The sequence below is a fragment of the Vanacampus margaritifer genome, chromosome 6 (assembly GCF_051991255.1).
Source record: "Vanacampus margaritifer isolate UIUO_Vmar chromosome 6, RoL_Vmar_1.0, whole genome shotgun sequence".
Lineage (NCBI taxonomy): Eukaryota > Metazoa > Chordata > Actinopteri > Syngnathiformes > Syngnathidae > Vanacampus > Vanacampus margaritifer.
In genome coordinates, this window is record NC_135437.1 from 27419944 (window position 1) to 27436154 (window position 16211).

General features: G+C 41.2%; 1 protein-coding gene across 2 annotated transcripts in view; it reads right to left on the reverse strand.

Annotated features, from left to right (window-relative positions):
* lingo1a (leucine rich repeat and Ig domain containing 1a) overlaps positions 1–16211 on the reverse strand; it is a 363354-nt gene that overhangs the window by 104075 nt on the left and 243068 nt on the right. Inside the window, exon 1 of one of the 2 annotated variants that reach the window (XM_077567767.1) lies at positions 13823–14080. The exons of the other annotated variant lie outside the window; for it this stretch is intronic. The gene's annotated coding sequence lies outside the window, so the exon portion shown is untranslated. Of the gene's footprint in view, positions 1–13822; positions 14081–16211 lie in introns of those variants that run through there. 2 annotated transcript variants of the gene reach the window in all.

Here is a 16211-nt window from a genome sequence, read left to right on the forward strand (position 1 = left end):
ATATATATATATATATATATATATATATATATATATATATATATATATATATATCATATTCTGTTGACCTTGCAAAACCAGTAGGACAGCCGAGAGCAAAGGGGGTTGCTTCAGTGAAAATTGGCTGCGAGTGAATGAGCTAAGTGAGGTACTAGCACCACTAGTGGAACGCTGGCTCCGTCCAGTGGTATGCGAAAGAATCACTGAATAAAATATACATACAATTTGGATCCTGGTGCTGGCCACCTCAAATTGTTAAATATTAATACGGACATGAAATTACTAATACATAGAATCCATTTTTCATGCCGTCTGAAAAAAAAGGCGGGAAATGACATTGGCCATTATTTTAGGAGGGTAAGGTTACTAGAATAAAGCATAAAAAATAAATAAAATAAAAAATAAAATAAAATTGTAATAAAGTAATTCATTCATTCTTAATTGTACATTCTGCCATCTGGTGGAAGAACAAACTATATTTTTCCATGCCTGTCAGTTGCCAAGAAAATAGCAGCTATAGTCAATAAGATAATGCAACATAATAGTCCTCCAATTAGTCTGATTACTGCAAATGATGAGATAAGTCCGTCCTTGCAGACTTGCGGAAGACGACGACGACGAGGAAAGCAATCACTTTTCTACATACATTAGTCGGCTAGCTATGATAATGACATGATATCGTGCACGTGTCGCATGTGCTTAACATGTGACCATGTAAAAAGCGCCGCCTTCTCCCGGCAGCGCGCGCGCTGCGTTGCGCGCCGGCGAGGGCGTGTGTGCGTGCGCGACTTTCCGTATTTCCTCTCCGTGAATAATTGAGAATGCGCGCTCGTTTTGCAAGTCTTCCCCGCGCCTGCTTTTGTCTTTAATTAAGAAAGGAAACGGGGGAAAAAAAAGGGAAACTACAGCAGGCCCATAAGTTCTTAATGGGCCTGCTGTCTTTTTTTTCATCGCAAGGTGCTATCAGGCTGCGGCACTCGAAAGCCCTCCGTAATCGTCACTTCGAAAAAGACAAGCCGGGAAGCAACCAAAATATTCCCTATGTTGAATTATGAAACGTGTTCTAAAGCCAGCGCGTCACAGAGTTTGTATACTTATTACAGTGGCGCCTTGAGATAAGTGCTTAATTCACTCCACGGCCATGCTTTTAACTCAAAACGTCGGGGTCACAATTCACCTTTACCCACTGAAATGAATGGAAATGAAATGTTTATGGTCATTATTGGGAGAAATAGCAGATAGCAGAGATAACTAGATATGTTTTATTATAATAATGATGTGAAATGACATTACATATAATGTGTGCTAAATAACTGGACAATGATTATTATTTTAAATTGAACTCGGACTAAAATCTGGGATCCGAACCGAAGATGAATGCGGATTTTATTAAGTAATGCATTTCATGATATATTTGCATATGATTTAGTGTCTCGTGTAAATGGACACATTTACAATGTACAGTCGGAGTTGGGATTCAAACCCCCGACCCCTCGGTTAATGGGCAATGCAATTTACCGACTGTGCCACTGGAGCAGTATCAAACACCTTGGAATGATGATGAGTCGTATTTAACTCTTTGACTGCCAAAAACGTTAAATAACGTTTAGTAAAATCCTACGGAGGAGCGCCAAAGACGTTAAAAGACGTTCACCAAGTTTTTTTTTTTTTTTTGAAGGCCTTGGCCAGCTGTGCTGAAAGTATCAAGCAGATCTAGTTAGTATAATGCCTATTTTTGGCCCCTAGATGGCAGCGATGACTCTCTTAGGACAAGATTGGGTAGGCGTCAGTAGAAGACGTGAGGCGGAGCCAGAGGGGACAATGGCTGGGGAAGGGAAGCGAAAATGGCGACCGGTTGCAAGCAGCTCACGCTTGAGCATTTTCGATTGTTGATTACTGAAAAACGGTGTGCGTTTCCATAGTCCAAACACAACATTTTCTGTGGACCTTGAAAGATCAGTCAAAATGCTTAAATCGGCTGGCACTGGCGACATCCCATTTCTGAAAACGTCTGGCAGTCAAAGAGTTAAGGGAGTGAAATGCTGCCGACCTGAAGATGAATGTCTGTCCCATTGAAAATGAACAGGAAATGTTGATATTAAAAGTTAAATTGTCCAATAACGGCATATAACATTGTGGAATTAAAAAAAATATTAGCTTAATGATTTTCAGAGCATGTTGAAATTGCAATGGTGTCAATCGGATGTTGTATGTGAGAGTTGAATGAGAACCAAAAAGCGAGGAGATGAAAAATAAGTAGCATAATAAACAATCGGAATACTTTCAAGCTTTCACACAATAAATCATTTCATGAACATAAATGAGTCAAAGATGAAAGTATAAGCCGTCACATCCAAAGAAAAGGCGGTAAGCAAGGATTAACACCACAGCTTGGCACACACACACGCACACACACACACGCACACTGACCTTTATAAGACATGAAACGTGTCAAGTGGTGAGCGTGCAGCATCATGCTCAACATAATTCAACATCCTTCACCTACGATCGTGCAGCGCAGGCGGGTCGCCAGCGGAGGACGCGCAACGGCGACCTTCCTGGCGACCACCGCTCGCATGGCCCAATTTGCATAATGACCTCTACCTGCGTGTAATTAGCCCAGTGACTTTGCAGGGAGGGGGGGGGGGGGGCGGTCAGGTGAATGAGGCGTGACTAATTGGCTTTGCGCTCGCTGCTTGCTGGGCCACAATTTCAGTTGGAGAAGCCATAGAATAAAATAGAAAATCAGTCAATCAATATAATGCCCACACTTTTAGGGTTGATTGTGTCTAACACAATCCGTTGCAGGATGCTGGTTGACTCCAAAGTTGTTGTATCTCGTTACCAATGGAAACCAAATGTTATGTAACTACTAGGGGTGGGAATCTCACGATTCGATTCTGATTCTTGGGTGTGCGATTCGATTCAGAATCGTTTTTCGATTAAGAACGATTTTTGCTTCAAAATGATCAGATGTTTGCTTCAATTTATAGATGCTCAAGGAATCATAAGGATCTACTCCAGTCTGACTCGCTAATGCTAATTAGACTCGCGGCAATTTTACCACTTAAAAGAACGGCTCCACGTTGAAAAAAACAAAACTTTTATTGGAGTAACTTGATTGTGACTTTTCCTTTCTACTCTCTAATCAGACCGCTTGGAACCACACTGCCCGTAAGTGGCCAAATCGGGTACAACACGAACAGCGCTCCCAATAAAGGCACACACAAAGGGAAGACAGTATGGAATTTTTTTTTTTTTTTTTCGGGGCGAGCTCAGTATTGATCATTTGACATGTCATCATCATTGTTCTCCCTTTCTTTTTTTTTAGTTTATTTTTTATTTTTTGGTATGTGTGTGTGTGTGTGTGTGTGTGCGTGCGTGTAAAAAAAAAAAAAAAAGAATTCCCATACCGTTCACCTAAACCGAACACTTCAAAGTATGCAATAATTTTAATAAAATGGATTTTGGGACATTTAAAATCGATTCTGAATCCTACTAAATGAGAATCGATTTTTTGGGCAAACCCCTAGTAATTACCTCATAGCAAATGTTAAATCAACATTTGAACAATATTTACTGTAATGCCAGACCAAGGATAAAATCGGCGCAGGTTTTAGTTTCCTCTTAACCTTTTTTTTTGACCTTGTGGCTCACATGACCTTAACAAAATTTGTCATGAAATGTCATGACTCACATGTTCTCTAAAGCATTTAAAAGTTTCAGAGATTTAGTTTTTTGTTTTGTTTAGCAGCAATAGGGAGTGAAAGTATCCATACCCTTGGATGGTCAATGAATATTCAACTTTCAATGACTATTCAATGAATATTTAACCTTTTTCACATGCTAAACTGACAACAACGGCAGATCTGCGCAACTGCTCCCCTGTACTTACAATCATTTGAATGAAGATCCGACCACATCCTTTTAGGGCCATTTTTTTTTGTAATAATCATTAGCACTTTGAACAATGTAGAAATGTTTCATCAGTCTTCTCATGTATGACCGTCCGGATCCGTTCATTCTATTACTGGGCTAGAATAACCTTTCAGAAAGTCGAAATCTGTTAATACTGCTGTCAGCGTTAAGACGATTCCGTGGTTAGATAATCCTCAAGAAGGATTTTTAGGTTGATGTTGGACATTCCCATGCAATGAATTTCGTTTGACTTTTGAACCAATTCCAAATCCTAGCACGATATCGATACAAACGCCAATTCAATAAAGTCCAAAAATGAACAGCAATTAAAAAGACCTCCTGGATGGCGAGCCTAATGAAAAGCCATCCAATCTGGCCACTTTCTGCTGCGTGGCCAAACCCGCTGTACATTGAAGTGATCTGTTGCACTTGGCCCTCAGCAAAGTTGCCCCCGCCTGAGGGATGGATTTCACTATAAACAAAGCCGCACAGCGGCCCGGCATTCCAATGAGATGTCTCCTCCTCGGCCTCATCTGCTACAAACCTGATGAGAATTGAACATCGGCCCATTAAATCTCACCTGCGAGCACGTGTCAAGGGGAGATACTTGAGCGATGAGTCGCAAGAGACGCTGAATCAACACGTCGGTCGGGATGGGGGTGGGGGGGATTAAGCCGAGTGATCTGCATACATTAGCGCGGAGGAGAACGACGGCGTTAGCCTCGGTCACGGCGGGAGCGGCGTGGTCGGCGCGCATGAATAAATAACCGGAGGAGCACTATGAAACCCGCCGCGAGTGCGAGCCGAGCAGACGTGTGCGCGGCGAGTGGTGCTAAAAAGCATGGACTTGTTGTGATGGAAATGCAGCCTGGCCCGCCAGCCCACCCGCCTTCTTTCACTCAGCATCCTTCTTTCCTGTGATGACATATTTATATCCAAATGTGGGACTTTAGAGACTTTAAAGCGGATTTCTGGAAATAGTGTCCCGGGAACCTTTATTTACTCAATTGCAGATGGGGGAGGAGTGTATGGGAAATTGTGGAAATATTAGTAGTGGTAAGACAGGAGTCAAGTACGAGTTGAGTAAACAGTTTTAGTGCCGTCACTATCGTATATTTTTAGAATCAATTAATCTATCGATTATTCAATTGATTAACTCTTTGACTGCCATGGACGTTAAAAGACGTCAAGTAAAAACCTACGGAGGGCCGCCAATGACGTTAAAAGACGTCATCTAATTTTTTTTTTGTTTGTTTTTTGAAACGGGTGGAGGAAAGCCTTGGCCAGCTGTGGGGAAAGTTTCAAGCAAATCTAGTTAGCCTAATGACTATTTTTGGCCCCTAGATGGCAGCAATGACTCTTTTGACAAGATTGGGTAGGCGTCAGTAGAAGACGTGAGGCGGAGCTAGAGGGGACAATGGCTGGGGAAGGGACGAGAACATGGCGAGCGGTTGCAAGCGACGTCCATCCATATATTTCGAAAATTTTAACCACATTTTGTGAAAAAGCACAAACAAACATTTCCATTAGTTATTATGTTGCAAATATTGAGAGGGGAGACTCCCCTGCCCTTTTCCTCTGATTGATACCATGAAAAATCCTACTTTTTTTTTTCCGGAATTTCTAACGTTTCCATTCAGGTATATTTTCGCAAATATTGACAATTTTATTAAAATGAGGTGGTTGCAAACCCACCTTGTTATGTGTACAGGTGAACAAAAACAACATTTTGGCGCAATCACGTGGCTAAAGAGGCCGTTGCGGTGAGACTCCACATTTTCATCCATCCTTGAGCATTCTCAATGCGTCCATAGGCACTGCTGTTTTGTTTAGCAAATGTGCTCAGTAGTCGAGTACAAATGTAAGGAATATGCAGTAAATTCTGTAGAGTAAATTTGTCCTGAGACTGGGATCAAATTAACTCCGTTTTAGAGAAATATTTACACTTGGAAGAGAGTAAAATAAAGAATTGAAAAAAAAAAAATGTCACTCAAGGGTTGAGGAACAAACTCACGACCTTCAACCTGACCCACGTAGCTCCTGCTGTGTGTTAGGCTATCACTCGTGTCAGCTGGAATCTTCCTAACTCCAAGAGGAAACTAAAAACATCGTTTTTGGTCTCCTCTTAGAGATGAGTCGGAGAGTCGTAGCTCAGGTTGTAGTGTGGCAGTTTTTCAAGCTGAAGGTTGTGAGTTTGTTTCTCAATGCTGGAGTGGCTTTTATTTATTTGATTTCATTTCTTTATTTTACTCTCTTCCAAGTGTAAATATTAGCCTCCTAGTCTATTTGGTCCAACTGTAAATAATTCAAATTTACTCTAAATAGAGTCAAATTTACTCTCCAGAATTATTTTTTTTCAAATGCATAACGGAGCACTATTAGAGTATGCTGTTTATGAGGGACAGTCCATTATGAGGAAATAGTACCATCGTTTTCAAATCTGTTCAACAGCTGACTGGGAGCCGGTGTCGAGCCTTTAGGACTTCAGCAGTATAGTCGGATTTATTAATCGTGTTCTTACCACAAACAATAGATTGTTTGAAGAAGATTGATGAAATATGTGAGAGGTGAGGATATTCTGTTCCACCCGCGATGCCCCGTCAAAATCAATTCTTCCGATTCTTGTTGGACCTCACAGCAGTTATGCCGGAATCGTAAAAGGGCTGAACTGATGAAATGTGTTTGACCCAAAACTGTCAAAAAAGCCCGTGTGGAGAATTAACGAGGCAAGCGTGTAAATTCCGAGATGTAAAGTTCATCAAACTATTTTTAAACCGAACTGAAATTCATCACAGCCCGAAAATGAGACATTGACCAGCGTGGCAAACGTTGTTTTAGTCGCACACTTGCTACATCCTGCCATCGTGCAGATGTGCCATCATCCCCAAATTTTTTATTTTTTTTTATTTTTTTGAAATGCAGCATTGGAGGGCTTTTTAAGCAGATGTTAACAGCGCCGGCAAAACTGGGACAGCAGGTAAATCGGTGTCTTAAAAGTGTTTTGCAGATGAAAAGATGCCAAAGAAGCGGTGAACGTTGAGGGAGCGCCGAGATCACACGAGCGTCACACGAGCATCAGACGACACCAGGACCGCACTTTGTTTTGTTCTTCCCAAATTGCCGTCTAAAAAAAGCCGGCGGATGACATTACTGCTTCCTAACTCTCTAAACGCTTCCACTTTGAAGGTCAGTCGCCATCCGAGGCGGTTTTGAAGGCAACACAATAGCGGAAGCGACAACGGGCTAAAGTTACCCGACAGCCCGCTGAGCCGAATTTCAGAGGCTCTCGTCTCCAAATGTCAGCGAGCGGCAAACCGGCGACACTGAGATTCCTTGATTTGTTATTCGCATTTTAATAAGCGGCAACTCTGCTTAATGTCGCATTTAATTAGTCGGTACGAGCACAGAAACATTCTGTTCGTTATACAGAGGAAATTTCAAAGGATGACATCACACCGTTTGCGAGCGGCGTTTTTTTACCGAAATGGGATGATTAAAAAGACAGACAAATGCGACTTGAAAAGTTGGTCGACCGCGCATGTGCATCTCGCATACATCAGATGAAGAGCAGAGCGAGGACGTTTCCATTTCAGGTGGAAAGTGACCCCACTCTCACGCAAAGTTCATCTCATTTTGCTTGCAAATTAAACGTCTGTCCTCGGTTTTAGTGCGTCGAGCCGGCGCTCGTGCAGAATTTCAATTTCCTCCGTTATGGAATCTCTTTCGGGATTCACATTCGTAACATGCCAATCGAGACATCGAGCTGGCGATGATCTTTCAAGTTTAGGCAAAACATGCCTAATAAAGGTTTTTAATAATAATGTTTTACAACGTCTTCTGTGCTAAAGTAGGGATACTAAGGAGGTAGACCATTAAAAAAAAAGAAGAAAATAGTCATGTTGACTACTTTAAAGTAAGTCATAAAATTAATGAGAGGAAACAGCCGGGAGCGAAGGGGGTTACTTCAGTGAAAATGGGTGTGAATGAGTTAATAATATTAATGTTTTACTAAAAACATAGCCAGCATATTTAAATATTATTTCCTTTGGGAAAAAATTCTCACAATCTCTCTAAATCGTATTGTCGGTCCAATATGGATGCAATGAGACCGGCCCACTTTGGTTTACAGTTTTCATATGTATTAATGTATCAATCTGAAACCGGTTAAACATTTGAATAAGTAACCGACGTCCATATAGTTATGTTGATCAAAAATGAAAATACCTTACTAGATCACAATCAGTAAATCTGAAACAATTATGAAAACAAAGTCAAGTGTGCTGAGAGAGAGCACGTGACGCTTGCTTCAAAAATGCGTATGATCCATTCGGCACAAAACAGCGGGCAAAATAATTCAGAATTCAGGCGCGAAAATGCAGGCCACTCCAAGCTAATCAATCTCGCTATTGGTCCCTACCAAAAGCACTTTAATCGCTGCCTTTGAAACAAACTTGTGGCCCAAAATAAACACCGCCCCCTGGTGGCCAACCGGTAAAAAATCCCGGTGCTCCCACCCTTGTCAGTCCGTGCCTGGTTCTGATTGATCTCCAGTTGCGAAGGAGGAGGAAGAGAGGGAGGAGGATGACGATGATGAGGAGGATGATGATGAGGAAGGCTGTTGTTGGGCTGATGTCAAAGATTTAATAGTGATGTCAAGCCAGCAAGCAAGCGAGGCTACTCGGCACAAACATACATCAATGCAATGAAACACGGCCCGGGCTGGGGTTCATTTGCAAAACGCGCAGCTCTGCTTAACACTGGCTGCTGAGGTGGCAAATTGAATAAAAGCTGCTTTTGTTGGCCAACAATAAATGTTCGCAATTCAATCGTGTGTGTTGTTTTAACTCCACTGGTTGCACCGGGGTCACATGTTTCTACTTCATGGTTGGAAATAACTTCCAACATGCAATAATGGGGATTTACAAAGCTCAAAATATTGTTTTTGCTTTGAGTACCAGTTGTGCTAATCAATGACTTCATTTCCACCACACTATTCTATAAACATGTACATGTTGGTCTTTGAAGGGACATGGATGGGGTGAGCGATCTTCAATCGGTTAAAGAGTAAAAAAAATGAAAAAAAATTAAATAAAAAAATAGATCATACGTCATCAACTGAAGCAACTGAATTCAATTGTATATTAAAAAAATGTAAAACATTACAAATCAGTTTTCTCTTCTTTGAAACAATGATTACGATTTTTTTCATCCATTTATTAATGACGTCAGACATGCTATGAATACATTCTGAATATATTTGTAAGATCATGATTTGATATTGAGCATTATTATGAGGATATTTTTCACTCAGGGCAATTTTGACCCGAATGACTAACGTAACATGCAATTACAACTACTGATGGCATATATTACATTGCACTTATTAATTTTTAACTGAGGGTAAGGTGGTAATTATGCATTTTTAAAGTTGACCCCCCACTAATACACGATTATTTTATGAAAGCAGGGATGTGATTTGACCAAAGTGAAATTATCTGAAAATTTAGCCGGGGGTCTGGGGGCCGCTGGCACCCAGCTAGGTCCAGGGCAGTGCCCTGGTGGGGGGACAAGGGGGGCCCCCCGGAGCTCAAGGGTTTTCCGTGTTTTTAAGTACTTTCAATGCACTCACATGACAAAGAAATAGACAAAACAACAGCATAAATTTTCAATATATATTGAACTATCCCATATAAAATGGCAGTTTTAGTCAACTCAAAATCAGTCACATTCAAAAACAAAACATTGGACTGTCTTTGCTTTTAAAAACTATCACTGAGAATATCATCATATATAACTAATGTGATTACTAAGTTAACACATAAATAATGTTGAAGAGTTCAAATTTCATGAACAAATAATTGTATCATGACCAAATGAAAAGTAACTCATATTAGAGCATACCACAAATGTCTTTGTTATCGCAGAAGATGTTATCTGTCGGAGTCATGTGCATACACAATGAACTACTAAAAAAAAAAAAAAAAAAAAAAAAAAAAAAAAATCGGATTTTTTTTTTGGGGGGGAGATAAAAAAAAGCGGAATTCCGCGAATTAGCGGAAAAATCACATCCCTGTGAAAGGTATGCCTGAACATAAGTTGCATTAATATACAAATAGATTGTTGGTCACGCCACATGTAGCCTTGTTTTGATGTCAAAATAACCGTTTACAATTTCATAAATAAAATAATAATAATAATCAACACAATAGAATAAACTAAAATAAACAGAGTTTGTCCCGAATTACAGTCCTTAACGTACCAAATATTAAAACATGAAGTAAGGCAAGTGACCCGACGTATTGTCAGGATGTGATTCATTGTGAGCCGTGCCATGAAAAAGTGCACAAATACGAACTACAGGGAAGAGCTACGGAATAAAAGCGGCGAGCGCATGATTAGCAAATGCTAATGAGGCCCCGCTAAATGCTGCCCGAGACGCATTGTTGTTGATGCGCAATCAGAGCAGAAAGCGATGAGTGCCGGCTAACAAAAAAAAAATGTTTTTTTAATGTGCGAGTGCTTCACATCTGATTAGCGCATGCAAATGATTGCGCTCCACTTCATCCCTTATCTGTGTGAAACACGGAGCATATTCATATCATATCACTGGCACCTGTAATAAAACTGTTGAAAATTCCACATGGAAATGCTTTTTAATTTAACATGAGGCATTTGGTATTAAATGTGTTTACAACGTAACAAAGGCATCTTGATAGTTATGATCTCAACCAGTTGATGCAATATATTGAGCCTGCTCTAATATTTAAATGGTAACGGAGATCCTCAGGGTTTTGTTCTCAGCCCCCTATAACAGATGGAATGAATCATTTTGGATGGATGGACGGACGAACGGAAGGACAGATAGATAGATCGATATTTGAATTATACAACAAAGTTTAACCCCTAATCTGAAACATAACTGTAATTAAAACCCTAATTTGTGTACAGTATCCCTTTCAGATGAATATACGGCAATAGTCGTGTTTAAAAATCAGAAAAGTAGTAGTCGTGTCGGGCGTAAATGTGCGAGAAGCTCTCATTCGGACATCATGAAGTGTGATTCGCCGCGACAAAATTGCCAAGTTAATTTCATGCATCACGCTCAATCATGAAGCCACATCAGTAGCAACCATTATTTGCTGCGACGGCCTGGAGAAAAATTGCGCATAAAATGAGTTGTTAGCGCCTCATTTTGGCACTGGGCGCCGTCAGTGCAATTGAAGGGAAAGGCGAGCGGTGGGTGCTGTGTCCATTCATGGTTGCCACACTGAGTCACCCCCTGGACCAGACCACTCGCTCATTCTACAGCAAAATGCGACATAACTGATTGGGTTGACGGTTACACTTGGCCACATCGTCTTGTGTGTCGGAGAGCAAATGGTTTGCAACACGGACTCGCTTCTATATTCAAATGATACACAATCGATAAAAGATTTGCATTTACACACAGTCTGCGTAACATTAAAGGTGCAAAGGTGCGGGGTAACTTGATGTCATCAAGATATTTTGCCGCCAATAGCAATATTGATTGCGCAATAATTGATGCATCACTTCCTCTTGGACGTCAAGCTTGCAAAACAGAACTTCATATAACAACAACATACTACAAAGCTGGTGCGGTCGTGCCATGAGATACAAGGTCAATTTGTTCCGTGACCATGCTCTTAACTCAAAAAACTCCTTTCAAATCATCTTACCCTATTGAAACGAATGTAAATGCCACAAATCTGTGCCAGCCTAAAAAACAACGTGTTGTATGTTTTTATAATTAGGAAAAAGGGCACTACATAATATTTACTTTTTTAAATATAGAGTAACAAAAGTAACGAAAGAGTTTGCTTATCATGGTTAATTCATCGAGACTCCTTCTGGTGTGCCCAACTTGGCCACCAGTGAGAAAAATGATCATGTAGAAACAAACGAAGAGTTTCACAAATGATTTAAGTGACTCAGTAAACTACACAAACATTAGCCATTTTCTGCAGAGGATAAAGAAAACATGCATGTTATATTGTCTGTCTACATGTACAACTATTAATGCTATTTGTTAGCTCGTCTGTAGCGTTTTGCACTGTAGTGTTAGCCTGAAGCTAGCGTAGGCTTATTTCAGCAAATCCATAATACAGTTCTCGTATAAATAGGCACACAAATCTTCAAATCTGCAGCTAGCGAGTGCAACATGCAAAGACACATTGGACAGACAGGAGGTAAAAAAAAGTAAAAAAAAAAAAAAAAAAGAAAGGAAAAAAAAGGAAATTATAGTAACATTAATTCAATAGTGTTACATACAATACAATAGTGTTAATCTGAGCGCTAACTAATACTGGCTAACTTAATAGTTCGTAGCATGGAGCCATAGTAGCCACTTGTTGATATACTGTAATTGTGTGTCAAAAATGTTTTTCATCATAAAGATGAGAGACAATTTTATGTGAAATAGTTTTACATCCAAAATGTTTAATATTATCTGCTGACAAGAAAATAATACAGGGGTTAAATGATTGTCCTGACTAAAAGTAAACAAAAATGTTGCCAGCTTTTGTTGACTTTAACTACACAAATAAAATGATATTTTCTTGGACTAAAATGCTATATTTAGATATAGTCGACCAAAAATGGCCTAAATAAAAATGGGATGAGGTTGACTAACTCCAAAAACAGTTGGGTCCAAAGTAACCCAAAGTTGGGTCAAATAGACCCAAGTAGAGGGGCGGTCCATTTTCGACCCATAGTTGGGTTATTTTTGACTCAACCGTTTTAAGATTGAAAAAAAAAAAACGAGATTAAAACTGGACTAAAACTGAGACAACATTTTAAAATGTCGGATAAAATTTAGTTTACTTACGACCTATAAAACAAAATAAAAATCAAGGCATCTTCGATGCATGCCCATATTTCATCCTACCGCAAATTTGTGTGTGCGCCATTTCAAAACGGCAAAAAAAAAAAAAAAACAATTGTGAAAGCAGCAGGAGTGGAAAAAGCTCCCATCCAAGGTGGGGCTGATTTGATTTGATCTTCTATTATTTTTCCCATCCTGTGCAGCTATCATGTTTTCTTCTGTGGGGCGATGTGATAAATATTGATGCTCCTCACCGCCAGAGTGCATCCATGTGTTGGATCAAGGCCGGAATATCACGTTGCCCCTTTTCCAACGTGAGTAAGCCGACTCCCCAGCCTTAAAAGCACTTTCCCAGCCGTGTAAGTAAGTGCCCCCCCCCCCCACCCACCCATCCCACCTCCTCATCCTCCTTTCCGCGGATCTCCCATCAATCTTCCGTTGCCCTCTCACTACTTTTCCCAACTAATCTTTTGCCTTCATCTTTCCGCTTGCATTAAGCAACGGCTGGATGCTGACACTTTGCTCCTCGTCCCCTCCCGCACCGTGAATTCCACAGAGACGAGAAGATGAACGGAGAATTGATAACGAGATCACAGGAGAGAAAAAAAAAAAAAAAAAAAAGACACTCATCCGGCATACAGAAATAGAAGCATCCAATCTGGCTGCCAAAATGAAGGATAACAAGAGAACGGGAGCATTAAAGAAAGCGTTGTCATCATTTCATTGTGTTTCTTAACAAGCTAATAATCCAATATGTTGTTGTCACATAAACGCATCTTGCTGTGATGGCGACCCCATTAAAACACTCTGCATTGTGGATGCAAACCGAACACATTAAAAGTCCCTGCAGGAGTCATCACACATCCGCTACACATTACAAAGTTGTCTCCGGGTAATAAAATCTCCAAAACGGGACCCTTTTCCCAAGCATCCGTGGCATCCGTACACACACGTCGGCGATGTGTCGTCACCAACGTCTCATCACGCCCGTCACTGCGCCCTGACAAGTAAATCAGCTGCAGAAGGAGGAGACCGACGGCGAGGCAAGATTGTCATCCTTACCGGAGCGTCCGTGAAGAAGGTCCAGGAATCGGCTCGCTTCATTCTCGTTTAATTCCAAGAAGGTGGGAAGACTCCTTTTGGGACGGACGAAGAGAAAGACACCAGTGGGATTATTGATGTTTCTAAGAAGGAGGATGCGGTATCCAAGTGCGTCCCGTCAGCCGCCGAGCCACATGTGCGCGCGCGGCACATGCGCTTTTCACTGCGACGAGGATCGCACACATACTCGGGAATGGAAGGTTGGGGTGGGGGTAGGGGGGGGGGGGGGGGTAGGTGGAGCCGCAGTGTGTGATGAGATTGGGAGATGGGAGGTGGGGTGGCGCCCCTCCTCATTTCTGCCGGCGTCTACACTGCAGTCTGGTCCACACAAGCAGGAGAGGGAGTTGGGATGCTCGGTTTGTTTGTGTTTGACAACAAGATGGAGGATGGCAGGAAATCGGAGCAGACTGTCCGGCCCGATAAAAAAATAAATAAATAAATGGAAAAAAATATTTTCTTCAGGATCTTACGCATACTTCCGGGTAGGCCCAGACTCGTCACCAGAGAGGGGGGGGCACATGAAATGCATGTGTGTGTGTGTGTGTGTGTGTGTGTGTGTTTTAATTATTATGAATACCCTACAGACAGCTTGCACAACTTGCCCCATATATTTGGATAAATCCATTGAATGCCGCCCGCTCACAGTATTATATTAGACAGCATTTACAGTATGTACACATACAGGAGATGGCGACACCATCGTGAGTAGGCTGACGCCGCCGCCATATTGGATGAGGCAAAGTGAAGCTATTTGTAAAGATGCCACTTTCTCCTTGGATATGTATTATCAAGCCACAACTCATTTGGATTAATAAGGAACCATTACTTTTGATTATATGATCCCATTGTAACTCAATCTGACTAATTATTTGCTCATTTAACTCTTTCACTGCCACTGACGTTAAAAGACGTCAAGTAAAAACCTACGGAGGGCTGCCAATGACGTTAAATGACGTCATCCAATTATTTTTTTATTTTTTTTTTTTAAACTGGTCCAGGCAAGCCTTCCGGAGCTGTGGTGAGTTTCAATTAGGTCTGTTGTGCCTAATGACTATTTTTGGCCCCTAGAGGGCAGCGATGACTCTCTTTTGACAAGATTGGGTGGGCATCAGTAGAAGACGTGGGGCGGGGCTAGAGTGTTGAGGGGACAATGCAAGCTTACATTGCAAGCAGCTCACGGTCGAGCCGTTTTTTTTTAAAGATATCGACCAACGCTAAAGAGCACATTGATGACGACAATGACCATCATCGATGATGATGATGGTGACTCCGAGGTTGACGCCGAAGTTGGAAGCGCTGACGCGGCGGCTATGACGACGTTATAAAGGTTCACGGGCGAGCGATGCTGACACCGGAAAACACGGAGCACAACGCTCAGGCGGACGTTCAATCGGACGTCGAAGAGTGCCCCGAGTCCAATGCATATTCATCGGAGGAGTGTGTACAGTCTGCTACTTGCTATTTATTCCCCGGAAAAAAAGGCCGTCAAGAAAGTGTAACGTCTGCACGCGAAACGGACAAAGTGAAAGTGAAACTGATCTGTTGTGCGAGTCCTGCTGCGTCTCCTTGCACGCAGGAGAGCGTTACAAAAACAAAAACTGTATTTGAAACATCCACATAATTGTAAGTAGTACCACAGTTGCACACATTTGTAAATAGTTTGCGAAATTGTTTTGTCAAATTGTTACACTGTTGAATGGAAATAAACGTATTTTGCAATCAAAAAACACTTTTTCATTGTTGGTGATGATGTTTTACAGAAGTAAAGCACTATTTAGGTGTTTGTGGCATCATTCATGGACAAAAGAAGTGTACAATTCACTAGAGTGCATGAAATAACATCGTTTCACAAAAAGCTCTTTTTCTCCGCTTTTTGTTTCAAAACAGCATTTCGGTGAAACTAACCATTTTCTATTGTGGATTACTGAAGAACGGAATAAGGTAGAAACAAACTTTTTCTGATGAAAGATGAGAGTTCAATCTTTCATTTGGTAGTATGTGTGTTTCCATAGTCCAAACACAACATTTTCTGTGGACCTTGAAAGATCAGTCAAAATGCTTAAATCGGCTGGCACTGGCGGCATCCCGTTTCTGAAAACGTCTGGCAGTCAAAGAGTTAAAGGCGAATACGATTGCCACATCCAATATGGCGGATGCGCCGACATTGCTTCAAACGGGCCTCCTGTTTGAACGGTGTCTGCAGCAGAATTTAAAAAAAAAAAAAAAGGAGCGCAAAATCCTACCTCATTTTAGATGCCCAAACGATATGTGGCTCCGGTTGTTTCTTTTTTCAAGTGGCTCTTTAGTTGCCGACACGAATGTTGTTCGTAGTATGACCCGCATCACTTGT